A 12,473-nucleotide genomic window follows, 5' to 3' on the forward strand; every position below is an offset into this window, starting at 1 on the left:
TTGAATTCATTTTGCTAATATTTTCTGGAGGACTTTTATATCTGTATTCATGAAATATATTGTTCTGCAGTTTTCTTTTCCTAGTTTTGATATTAGATTAATGCTGGCCTTATGAAATAAATTAGGAAGTAGTCCCTCTGACTCTATCTTCTGGAAAACATTATAGAATTTCCTTAAATATTTGGTAGAATTCACTAGTGAACTCATGGGCCTGATGCATTCTCTTTTGGAAAATTATTATTTATTTGATTTCTTTAATAGGCGTGGCCTATTCAAATTGTTTATTTCTTTTTGTTGAATTTTGGCAGAATGGGTCTTCAAGGAATTGATTCATTTCATCTAGGTTACAAATATATAAGCACAGAGTTATTCATAGCATTCCTTTATGAGCCTTTCAATATCCATAAGATCTGTGATAACGGTCCCTCTTTCATTTTTGACATTAGTAATTTGTATCTTTTCCCTTTTTTTCTTAGCCTGGCTAGAAAAATTGATTTTATTGATCTTTACAGAGAATTGATTTTCAGCATTGTTGATTTTCCCCGTTGATTTTCAGTTGCATACTTTTACTACTATCTTCTTTCTTCTCACTTTGGATTTGATTTGTTCAGTTTCCATTTTCTAAAATGAAAACTTAGGGAGGGCTGGGTGGTACAATCAGTTAAGCACCCAACTCTTCCCTTTGGCTCAGGTCATGATCTCAGGGTTGCGAAATTCAGTCCATTGGGCTCTGCCCTCAGCTTAAGACTCTGTCCCTCTTCCCCTTCCCACTCCCTAAAATAACTAAATAAATCTTAAAAAAATAAAACAAAATGAAAGCTTAGACTATTGATTTTAGATTGCATTCTTTTTTTTTTTTTTTTAAGATTTATTTATTCATGAGAGACACAGAGAGAGAGAGGCAGAGACACAGGCAGAGGGAGAAGCAGGCTCCATGCACCGGGAGCCCGATGTGGGATTCGATCCCGGGTCTCCAGGATCACGCCCTGGGCCAAAGGCAGGCGCTAAACCGCTGCGCCACCCAGGGATCCCTGATTGCATTCTTTATATAGTAAACTGATTGCTTTATTTGGGAGAATGAAATAAATTTAAGCATGAGCAATATCCTCCCAAGAAATTTCCAAGGAAAGTAGATTATATATGCATGTGTTTTAGAAACAATAGCTTATTTGCATACATACTCTTTTAAGTCACTTGCAAACATTTCAGCTCATTTGATCAGTTTGATTTTCAAAACAATGTAGATAAGATGACATTATCTTTTGCTCTTATCTCTGAGTCTTAATATCTCTGTTTACTCCAAATATGTAAAAGATAAAATAACCAAATAAAAGATTATGTTTGACTTTCTCTAAGGTAAGCATGATAGAGTACTTCATTTGAATTTCATCTGACTGCTCTTTTATTAGCTATTGAAAAGATCATAGAGAAGATTTTAGATCTCATTAAATACTGCTTAACTTTGATGGCATACATCCTTCCAACCAACTTCTGCTGCCAACTGCAGTCTAGGCTATTAGACTAGTTATGCAAATAAAAAGAGAGCAGAGCTAACATGAAAAGAAAACACCTTTGATTATTTTATTTATTAAGCTGTTTGGAGTTTTGTACAAAGTAGAGAATGCAAATATCTGCCAAATTTGTGTTGAGATGATTGCAGGTGATGAACACAAATGCACACACGTGCTCACACACACACACATACCATTTTATTAATGGGTTTGAAAAGTTTCTTTAAATTTTAAACTCTCAAATTTGCATTTCAACATTTCTAAGTATTTTACTGGCTTGGGGTTTGCTATAGATATTTTGGCACTGCAATCTTTCCACTTATATTTCATTCAAAATATACAATTCAGGTAAAGTTTTAAAACATAAGTTAAACATATAAACAACATTATTGTGTTGTATTATTTAAAATGTCTCTTACACTTGTTAAGGCATCTATTATGAGAGCCTGGAAGCAGAAAGGAAGAAGTGGTACTTTTAAAATATCAAATTAATAATACATTATATAATAATATTTGTTAGATCTTTGTTGATTTTTAAAGCATTTTAAAGGATTCTAAATTCATAACCCCTTTTTGTACCAATGAACATAGAAAAAAGAAAGCTAATATCAATTTGGGAAGACGGTAAATATTTTGCCTTAGAAAATATCTGTTTGCAAAGTCTGGGAGATCTTATTCTATATTCATTTAGAAGGTCAGCTAGTTTGCTTTGTTTTAGTTTAAAGCTATTTGTCTTTGTACAGGTAATAATGGACATCCATGAAAATAACCAGGGTACAAAAATGATATTCTTTTCAAACTCCATTTGCCAGCCACCTCCTTCTCCACAGAAACAACCATTTCCCTGTTTCTTAAATGTCCTTCCAGAGCTAGTTAAGCTTTTACATTTGCATATATTTGACTGGTAAACTAGGAAAGACTATATGATGGATTAAAATATTGGAACATCTCCCACCACACTGGCTCGAAAATAATGCATGCCTTCGGCTTCTCCAGGAGCTTGCCCATCTTTACCTCCTCAGTCTTCCAAGCCCTGGTTCATCCTAACTCCCCTTAGAATAGCAAATGAGGCATTTATATCTGGCACAGAAGGACACCCAAGATCCTTTGCTGGTGATCTGGTGTTGCTCATCTTGATTGGTCATTTTGTCCTGTCTCATATCTATTAAGCTTTAGATATAATATTAGCTGAAGTTGATAGCCATTTCTGTGAAATCTTCAATTCACTTCAACCTAATACCACTTTGCCCTATTGCTTCTGTATCTCTTCTGTTTTGATCTTCTGGTCATACCTCTTATTTAGTGAAATGTGCTCTGACATGTGTTTTCTAAAAGATCTGCAGCTACAAAACCTCATTATTTTGATTGTTTATGTTGACAGAACTGCATTACTATACTTTTACATGTGTGTTAATATCATTTTGACCTAGTTTGTACCCTAGACTAATAAGGTCTAGAGAAATCTGGTTCACGTATTTATTTTTCTTAGAACTAGAAGTTCTCAAAGAGTCAGGCACCTGTGTGGTGCAGTCAGTTCAGCATCTGGCTCTTGGTTTCAGCTCAGTTATGGTCTTTGGGTCCTGGCATGGAGCCCTGTGTAGGGCTCTGTGCTCAGTGGGGAGTCTGCAGGAGATTCTCTCTCTCTCTCTTTCTCTCTCTCTCTCTTCCTTTGCCCCTCTCCCCACTCACTCATCCACACATTCACTTTATCTCTTTCAAATAGAGAAATCTTTAAGATTTTAAAGAAAAAGAAGGATTTCTCAAAGAATGTAAAGAATTGTGAAACTAGCCTCAAATACTGTTGGAATACACTAACAAAGTCACAAAACCTCTATTATTCTAAAATCTATGGTTCAAAAAAAGCAAGTAATTTTCACCTTTTTTCTAGGTCAAAAAGGGAGAAAAAAAGATATTATCCTAAGGAATTTTCATCATAGATATTATGAAAATGTGTCTAGGGCTTCAATGTATACTAGCTGTGTAGTGAGGATACATCAATGGAATAAAATTAAGAATTACAGGGTCTTAGATTAATAGCTAGCTAAAAAAGGGAAAAAGAAAAGAAAATCCACTCTGGAAAGATATGGTCTCAAGTCTGTCAAGATGTCTAAAATTAAACTCTGGTTAACAGGAGTGTGTAATCCAAAATTACAAGCCACACAAGGAAAATAAAGATAGTGAGTACAGATGCTTCATGAAATTTCGTTACAAAAAAAGAAAAAAAGGAAAGGATAAAAAAGTGAGAGAGGACCTGAACACTAGAGAGATGAGTGATAATGGAGACAGAGACAGAGACAGAGACAGAGATGATAGAGGGGAGGGGATAGAGAGGAGAGATGCTAATGACTGAATGTTTGTATTCCTCCCAAATTCATATGTTGAAATGCTAACCTCTAATGTGATGACATGAAGTGAGTTTTAGGGTGGTGATTAGGTAACAAGGGTGAAGCCCTCAAGCACGGCATTAGTGTCCTTATAAGAGACCCTAAAACAGCATCACATGGTGGGCAAGTGTGCAGACACTTGCAGCAAGGGATCAAATATTAACAGAGAAAACCAATTGGAAGATCTTAGGGAATGTACTTAATGTCTCTGGGACTTCATTTCATCATATGTGAAATGAAGATGATGATATTACCTGCTCTATAGGACTCTTAATGCTTATGAAATGGGTTATATTTATAAAACATTTAGAAGATGGTTTGGTACATAGTAAGTGCTATGTGTTTGTTTAAAAATAATTGTACGTTTGGTCAGCCCTTGTGGCTTAGCAGTTTAGCACCAACTTCAGCCCAGGGCGTGATCCTGGAGACCCAGGATGGAGTCCTATGTCAGGTTCCCTGCATGGAGCCTGCTTCTCCCTCTGCCTGTGTCTCTGCCTCCCCCCCACGCCCCACCCTCTGTCATGAATAAATAAATAAAATCATTAAAAAAAAAATTGTAGGGTTGCCTGGGTGGCTGAGTTGAGCATCTGACTCTTGACTTTGGCTCAGGTCATGATCTCAGGGTAATGGGATGGAGTCCTGTGTCAGACTCCCTGCTCAGTGTGAAGTCTACTTCAGATTCTCTCTCCCTCTCCTTCCTGTTCATTATGTCTGAAACTTCGTAAGTGAATAAATAAATCTTTTAAAGAAATAATTGGAAACATTGAAATTCTTTTATTAACTTAATACTTTTTGTTATTTTTTAAAAGAGTTTTAAAAAAGATTTTATTTATTTATTCATGAGAGACACAGAGAGAGGCAGAGACATAGGCAGAGAGAGAATCAGGCTCCATGCAGGGAGCCCAATGTGGGACTTGATCCTGGGACCCCAGGATCATGCCCTAGGCCAAAGGTAGGTGGTCAACCACTAAGTCACCCAGGTGTCCTAGTACTCTCGTTTCAAATAAAATCTTGCAACTTCGAACAATTTCAGATCATCTTATTTAACTTTTTTGTTCATCTCTTTGGTTTTAATAATTCGAATCTTTAAAGTCAGAGTCTTATATAAAGACTTGGAAGGAATGCTCATTTATTAGGTGACATTGATTAAATGAAGATACAACCCAAGCCAACTAACTATTCACCTAATATTTGTCTTTTGCACCCAATGTAGGCTATATCTGTGGTCCAGGAATTCTTTTCAGAATGATATGACAGGCCAAAGGTATGATTAGTGACCTCTATTAGTTAAATAACAGTTGGCTCCTTTTTTTATTTATTTGTTTATTTTTCTATTAGAGAATTGATGGGGCACAAACTTACATTTCAAAGTGTGATCTAAGCAGCCAAAAGATGCACCACACCGTCTAAAACTTGATCTTCTTATTGTACTCTGTCTTTCTATGCTAATGGTTTGCTTGTTAGAGACAAATAGAGTTCTAAATAATGAGACTACTTATTACATTATCTGCTCATTTTTCCCAAGACTCAACTACAAAAACGGTAAATGTTTGTGTGTGCATGTGCATATACATGTGCGTGTGTGTGTGAGAGTGTGTGTAACGTATATGTGCATGTGGTTTGTTAGCATCTGAATCACTATTATCTTAGTAAGTGTGCAAAGTTGTCTATGATTTCTAACATATTTAGTTTTAAAGATTTATTTTATTTATTTTAGAGACAGGGAGAGAGAGAGAGCACGCCAGAGCAAATGGAGGGAGGGGTGGAGGAAGAGGGAGAGAATCTTCAAATTGACTCCCTGCTGATTGCAGAGCCCAGATATGGGGCTCAATCCCATGACTCTGAGATCATGACCTGAGCCAAAACCAAGAATCTGCTGCTTAACCAACTGAGCCATCCAGGTGCTTCCTGACATATTTTAAACAAGCAACACTAACAAACTAAATATCTTTTTTTTTTTTTCATTTCTCTTCTTCCATGGTAATATGGCAGATATGGTTCCAGGCACTCTTCTGAGATCTTTATGAATAATAACTCCATATGTTTCTCATAACAATCCTGTAAGGCATACTATTATCATCTCCATATTACATATAGTGAAACAAGCTGGTGAGACATGGACCTAGGCTTTGACTCCTGGCATCTTATTCTATAGTTTGCCTTTTTTGATTAAAAAAAAAAAAGGAGAAGAATATGAGTTTACCACAGGACTACACCATCCTTCCCCTCCACCAATACATTTACAGTCTCCCTTACAGCTTTATTTGGACCATAGGACCAAATTTTGACCAATGGAATAGGATCAAAAGTGATACGTATACATCAAATAAGGTTTCAGCTAAGGAAGATGAATGAGCTCTCTCTAAAGATGTGTACAGCATGGTACCGATAGACAACAATGTATTGCACACTTAAAAATTTAAGCGTGTAGACCTCATGTTAAGTGTTCTTACCACAATAAAATAAAATAGTGCTATTTCTGGGTCCTACCCTTCAAGAAAAGGGGTGCACCCTTGCCCTGAATTGCTTGCTCCTTTCTGCTTCTGCAATTGATGGTGGGAATTGAGACATTTATTGTGGATGATGAAATGGATTCTACATGTTGAAGATGAAAAAGCCACAAGATATAAATAATCTAGGGACCCTGATATTTGTCTATTCCTTACCTAGACTTTAAACAAAGGAGTCATAAAATTTTGACAAGTTTAAGATGGTGTTTTATGAAGCTGAGCCTAGGCCCTCAATAATGAAAAGGTAATCATAATAGTTTCTATGTATACTCTAGTAATCATTTTATCATATACTAGGCATGTAAGTTATAACATCAAGTTTATTTGCCTTGCTTTGCAATTTTGCTTCCCATATTTAAGAGATTTTTTGCACCTAGCAACCACCCTACCAAATGAGCACTGTGTGGAGGTAATCTTTGCTTAACTTTTGGAGCTTTGAACATAAATCTTTTCAAATACAGTGTTACACATTTTTGAAAATTATTCTAAGTGGTGTGTTTAAAAGCTTTCACAGAGTTCATACTCTGATCTACTCTGGGTCCTTCTAAATTGCTTGGAGAGTTGGATACTAATCTAAACTTACATCTCATGTTGAATTGCTTTCTTAGAATGAAAAAGAATGATGTGGTTTTCAGTGCTTCCTTCATTGTGGTTCTATCTCTATTTTATAGTAGAAATTTCTCTGAAGATGCTGGTCTCTAAATGACGTTCATCTAAATTTTCTAAGCAATGACACAGACTTCCCTGCTCTCCCCTGTGTTTTTATTGCATGTTCATTATTTCAGTTTGGACCTGGATGGGCATCTCTGCTCAACTATCATATCCATAAGTGTTATAATCATACCTACTAACAACATTTCATTTCATTTTTGATTGTTATTTTAAAGATGCATTCATTCTAAAGAGAGTCTCATATTGATAGCAAAATGTAGGAAAGACAAATATTTATGCTTAAATATCATAACAAAAAATCATAACATTTTGCTATTCAATGTAGCATGCAAATGCAATGCAAGACAAGACAAGACCTAAATTTCATTTAGGTTGTAGTAAAGGAATGAATATTTGGATGCTAGTGACTACTTGGTTTTTATTAACCTCAAATTTCATAAAACTGTTGGCATAGTTTTAATATCCTGAAGTAAGTAAATGTGTTTCTATACTTTTTAAATATTAATTTAAAAAGAAAAAAATATTTTTTTCATGTCCAGGAAAATGCTCAAAATATTCAAATTTGAAAATTATGCCTTTAAAATTACAAGGTTTAATGGTTTTAATTCCATTTTAATGACAATAATTACCTTATTGACTTCAATGCAATGTCAAATACAATTATCTTCCAATTATAAATTTGATGACCTCTGTCTGAATTTTTCATCCAAAGTTCTATAATTATAATCAAACTGCTCTATTATAATTGAGAAACCCTCTATTAGCACTTTAAAGGAGAATTTTGAAAGCTGTTCCACAGGAAGTATCATTCCAGTGAAGTAACAGACATGAACAAAACTGCTGCTAGTATTGTTTTTTTTTTTTTCAGGTTTTCATTCTAATGTATATAATTGTGTACTTACCTGTTTTAAATGCCATCCCTTCTTGCTATGATTTATTCATCATCAAATGGTGAAAATATGCAGATCGATGCTTTTGGTCCCAATTTTTCAGTTCAGAAGAGCCTTGTCCAATAATGTTTTCCATTCCTTTCTCCAAAACTCTCACTAGGAAGTGAATAAACTTACATTTGCCCTTTTAACTTTCTTGAATTTTAATATAGTATAGAATTTTCAAAATTTGGATAAATTGTATAACAAAAATTCTATGTAAAGTGCAAAATTGATCTGAGTTAGTATATTTTTTCTTAAATTACCTCTTAATTTATAATCAGGTAAGTTCCATGCTGTCATACCAATTCCCACCTTTTAGGAGCACGGAAAGTGTTTTTGTTTTGTTTTGTTTTGTTTTATATTTGCCTGACTGTAGTATATGTGAATATAAAATAAGTTTTTCATACAATGCTAGTACAAATGTAAATTGCCTCAGTAAATATGAAAATTTTTTGATAGAATCTATTAGAAATGTATATACCTTTGACCAAGCAATTACTACCCAATTAATCTAACCTACATAAATAAATAAAAATATGAATACACACATGCACACACACACACATATGGTTTATTTTGCAACATTGTTACAATCTGATGTAAATCAATAGAAAATGTATTAATAGTAAGCTATGGAATATTATGCAGCTATAAAAATGAATAAGTGGAATGTATTAACATAAAAATTTTTCATGACACTATATATAGTTTGATCCTATTTTTGTTAAAATGTAAATTTAAAAAGCCCAATAAATGTGTTATATGTATGTTTTACTTTTGTATATACATAGAAAAAGTAAGAAATTATACATCAAATTGTTAGCACCAATTACCTTAGGGGTAAGGAACTGAAGGGGTGGAAAAAAAAAGACTATCTTTTCATATACTTGAGTTTAATTTGAATACAAAAATCTCATTTTACTTTGAATTTTTTTAAGGCAACACAGAACACAACAACTGGTGTTCCAGTTTGAGGGATTAATATATTTAAATGCTCAGAAGCATGTGTCAATGAAAGCAGTATTTATTATTAATAAATAATAAAAGTTAGTTGATAAAATTTATTTCATATGACTTCCTATTTTAGTTTTTCTCATTTCTTAAATATGAGGAAACTAGAAAGTTTAAAACTGTTACTTCTTTCTAGGTAATATTTGTCATGGAAAAGGCCATTTTATGGGGCTTAATATGGAGAAAAATATTTTTAATATATAAAATTGTCTAAATGGATGCTTTCTGGGAATTATTTAAAGAAGCATTTAATCCATCTGTAAATCCATCTATAAGTCGGTGTGCTTAAAAACATGATGAACATAAAAACAGTCAGTTAATCTAAAGTGACAGGTACTAATGGACTATTCAGTAGATTAACAGCTAGCACTACGTCTTGCTAGGTCTATGCTATTTATTTTTATTTTGGGCTTGAAAGGATTCACAAACCTTAGTGATGTCTCTAAGCACATTTAATTCAACTGGACAGAAACACATGATTATATATCTGAGCCAACCATTGAAGTTACAAGTTTTACCGTTCAGAGGCTCTACTGCTTCCGGTTGTGGAGATGTAAAACTCTAGCCTTGGGACAAGTAGTTGGAGCATCCCTAAACTTTGATGAACAAGGAACTTACCCAGTGCTTTTTTTTCCCTAAGACAAAGAAAATTTTTCATTTTTATAACACTGTCTCCCCAGTTCTTAATTAATATCATGCACAGGTGGTGTAAGGGATAACCACAGTAAATCACAAAAAGGATTATGAGAGTCCAAAGAACTATTATTAAATACAGGCACATCATAAAACAGTGCTTTAGAATGATGGAACTGTCAGGTGTCACATCTTCAGTATATACTTTGAAAGCTGGTTCTACTTCTGCAAAAGAAATTTTAGATCAAGCACGAGCTTACTTTATTATAATTAGGAGAAATGCTTGCTCAGTCTTTAAGTATGATTTGACTATTTGAATGATTTGCTTACTCTATGTATTTTTACATTTTTTCAAATTAATTTAGGATGCAAAATAGGATGAGCAATTCCGAGGTAATAACAGAGATTCTTGAAAATATAATAAAATATTAAGGTCTTTCTCTTTCACTTTTTATTTCTTTTGAACACGAAGCAAATCTCAATGAGTGCCAAAAAATGTCCTTAATTATATTCACACATTGAAAAACACGGTCATCAATCACACATATACCTGAAAGCATTTACACACACTTATGAAAATCTTAGTATTGGGGGATCCCTGGATGGCTCAGTGGTTTAGCTATGCCTTCGGCCCAGGGCGTGGCCTTGGAGACCCGGGATTGAGTCCCACATTGGGCTCCCTGCATGGAGCCTGCTTCTCCCTCTGCCTGTGTCTCTGCCTCTCTCTCTGTGTCTTTCATGAATAAATAAATAAAATATAAAAAAGAAAATCTTACTATTACTTTTGCAGAAGGTTATTCCAGATATTTGTACCCAGGTATTAATTCTTCTTTTTATTCCTAATCATCCTGTAACCATGATTTGTTCCAGGCCACTGTCCTAAACTTGATTCGTTTGCTGGATTGCACTCCTAAAAGACCATGAAGTTGACTCATTTATAACATCCTAAGATTCACGCATAGATGTGCTGACCTGCTCATCTTAGCTCTGTTTCCTTGACTTTTGCCTTGACCTTTCTTTTGAAGGACTCTTGGACCATCTCCAAGCCTGAATTTTACCTTCTCAAATGCCAATCTTTCTTGATGTTTAGTAGCGGTTTCAGCATGGTTATATGTGCCTGCTATTATATGTCAAAGTTGTTTGTTTGAACACAAATATAAATGACAGGATACAGATTGCTAAAGATACAACCTAGAAATGCTTTGTTATTTTCTCATTTTCATTGTGTGTTTATGTGGGATCACACCAATATTCAGTAAACAAGTGTATATAGAGACTGCTCACTTGTACTGATGACCAAAATATGAAAAGCATACTAATACATTGCACAAAAAGGTTTTCTTTTCTTTTTTCTCTTCTTTTTCTTTTGTTTCTTTCTTTTTCTTTTTCTTTTTTTTTCTTTTTTTTTTTACACACACTTTCTTAGGTAACTATATCTTTACACTTTCTGAGGTAAATATTTCAGAGCTAACTAAATTATGAGAAATCTGAGTTGAATGAAGCATTTGAAATGGAGCATGAATGTGGTCGATTGGAATTTTTCTCCTAAACCAGAATGTAAAAAGGCATATTTAGATCTTACATTTTGATACCTTTCTCATATACTACACATCACAGAATTATAAATGTTTTAGCGTTTTCTGGGTATCATCTAAACTGTTTTAACCAAAATTTTGTTCTGGTATATTTTACCATTGTGTTGATCTGTCCTTAAATATGTCACACTAAAACAAACAAACAAGACCCCAAAAAACAAGAACAAAAACCCAAAAATCAGTGATGCATAGTGGAGATTGCTGCTGCTAAATGAGTTATGTTACAAGGAAAGATACATTTTATCTTAAAAGTGATTTTATATATTATATATATAAACATTGATATTGCACACTTGTAATATTCTAGGATAAAAAGAAAAAATATGACTCATCTCTAATTCCTATCTTGATATATATTTTATTAATCTATTTACATCTTTTCTTCCTTCCTTCCTTCCTTCCTTCCTTCCTTCCTTCCTTCCTTCCTTCCTTCCTTCCATTATAGACATCAGATAACTAGTTAGAATAAGTAACATATTTTTAAAATTGTAATTATACTATTAACATAGTTAACATTTTTAAAAAGTATTTTATTTATTTATTCATGACAGACACAGAGAGAGAGAGGCAGAGACACAGGCAGAGGGAGAAGCAGGCTCCATGCAGGGAGCCTGACACAGGACTCTATCCTGGGTCTCCAGGATCACGCCCTGGGCTGAAGGCAGGCGCCAAACCCCTGAGCCACCCAGGGATCCCCTAGTTAACATTTGTAAACTTAAAAAATGGACTGTGTATTAATTTGCTCAGGCTAACATAACAAAATACAACAGACTAGGTGGCTCAATTTGTAGTAATTTATTCTCTCACAGTTCTGGGAGCTAGAAATTAGGATGAAGGTGTTGGCAGATTTGATTTCTTCTGAAGCCTCTGTCCTTTGGCTTGTAGTTGGCTACCTTCTTATGGTGTTCCTACATGACTTTTGTTCTCTGTGCTTATATCTCTGGCACCTCTCCCTCTTTTTATGACACTAGTCATATCATATTAGGGGCATTAATATTAACCTAAGTATTACCTCTTGAAAGGCCCTTTCCAAATGCAGTCACATTCTGAAGTATACTAAGGTTAGGACTTCAGCAAATGTGTCTTAGGGGGACACAAATCAATCCACAGCACATTGTAAGCACTTTCCCATTTCATTAAATATTTTAAAACTGTAGAATATTCTGATATATTTATGTATAATTGTTTAACTTACTATTGCTAAATATTTATTATTTTTCTAATT

The sequence above is a fragment of the Canis lupus genome, chromosome 13, assembly GCF_003254725.2.
Source record: "Canis lupus dingo isolate Sandy chromosome 13, ASM325472v2, whole genome shotgun sequence".
Lineage (NCBI taxonomy): Eukaryota > Metazoa > Chordata > Mammalia > Carnivora > Canidae > Canis > Canis lupus.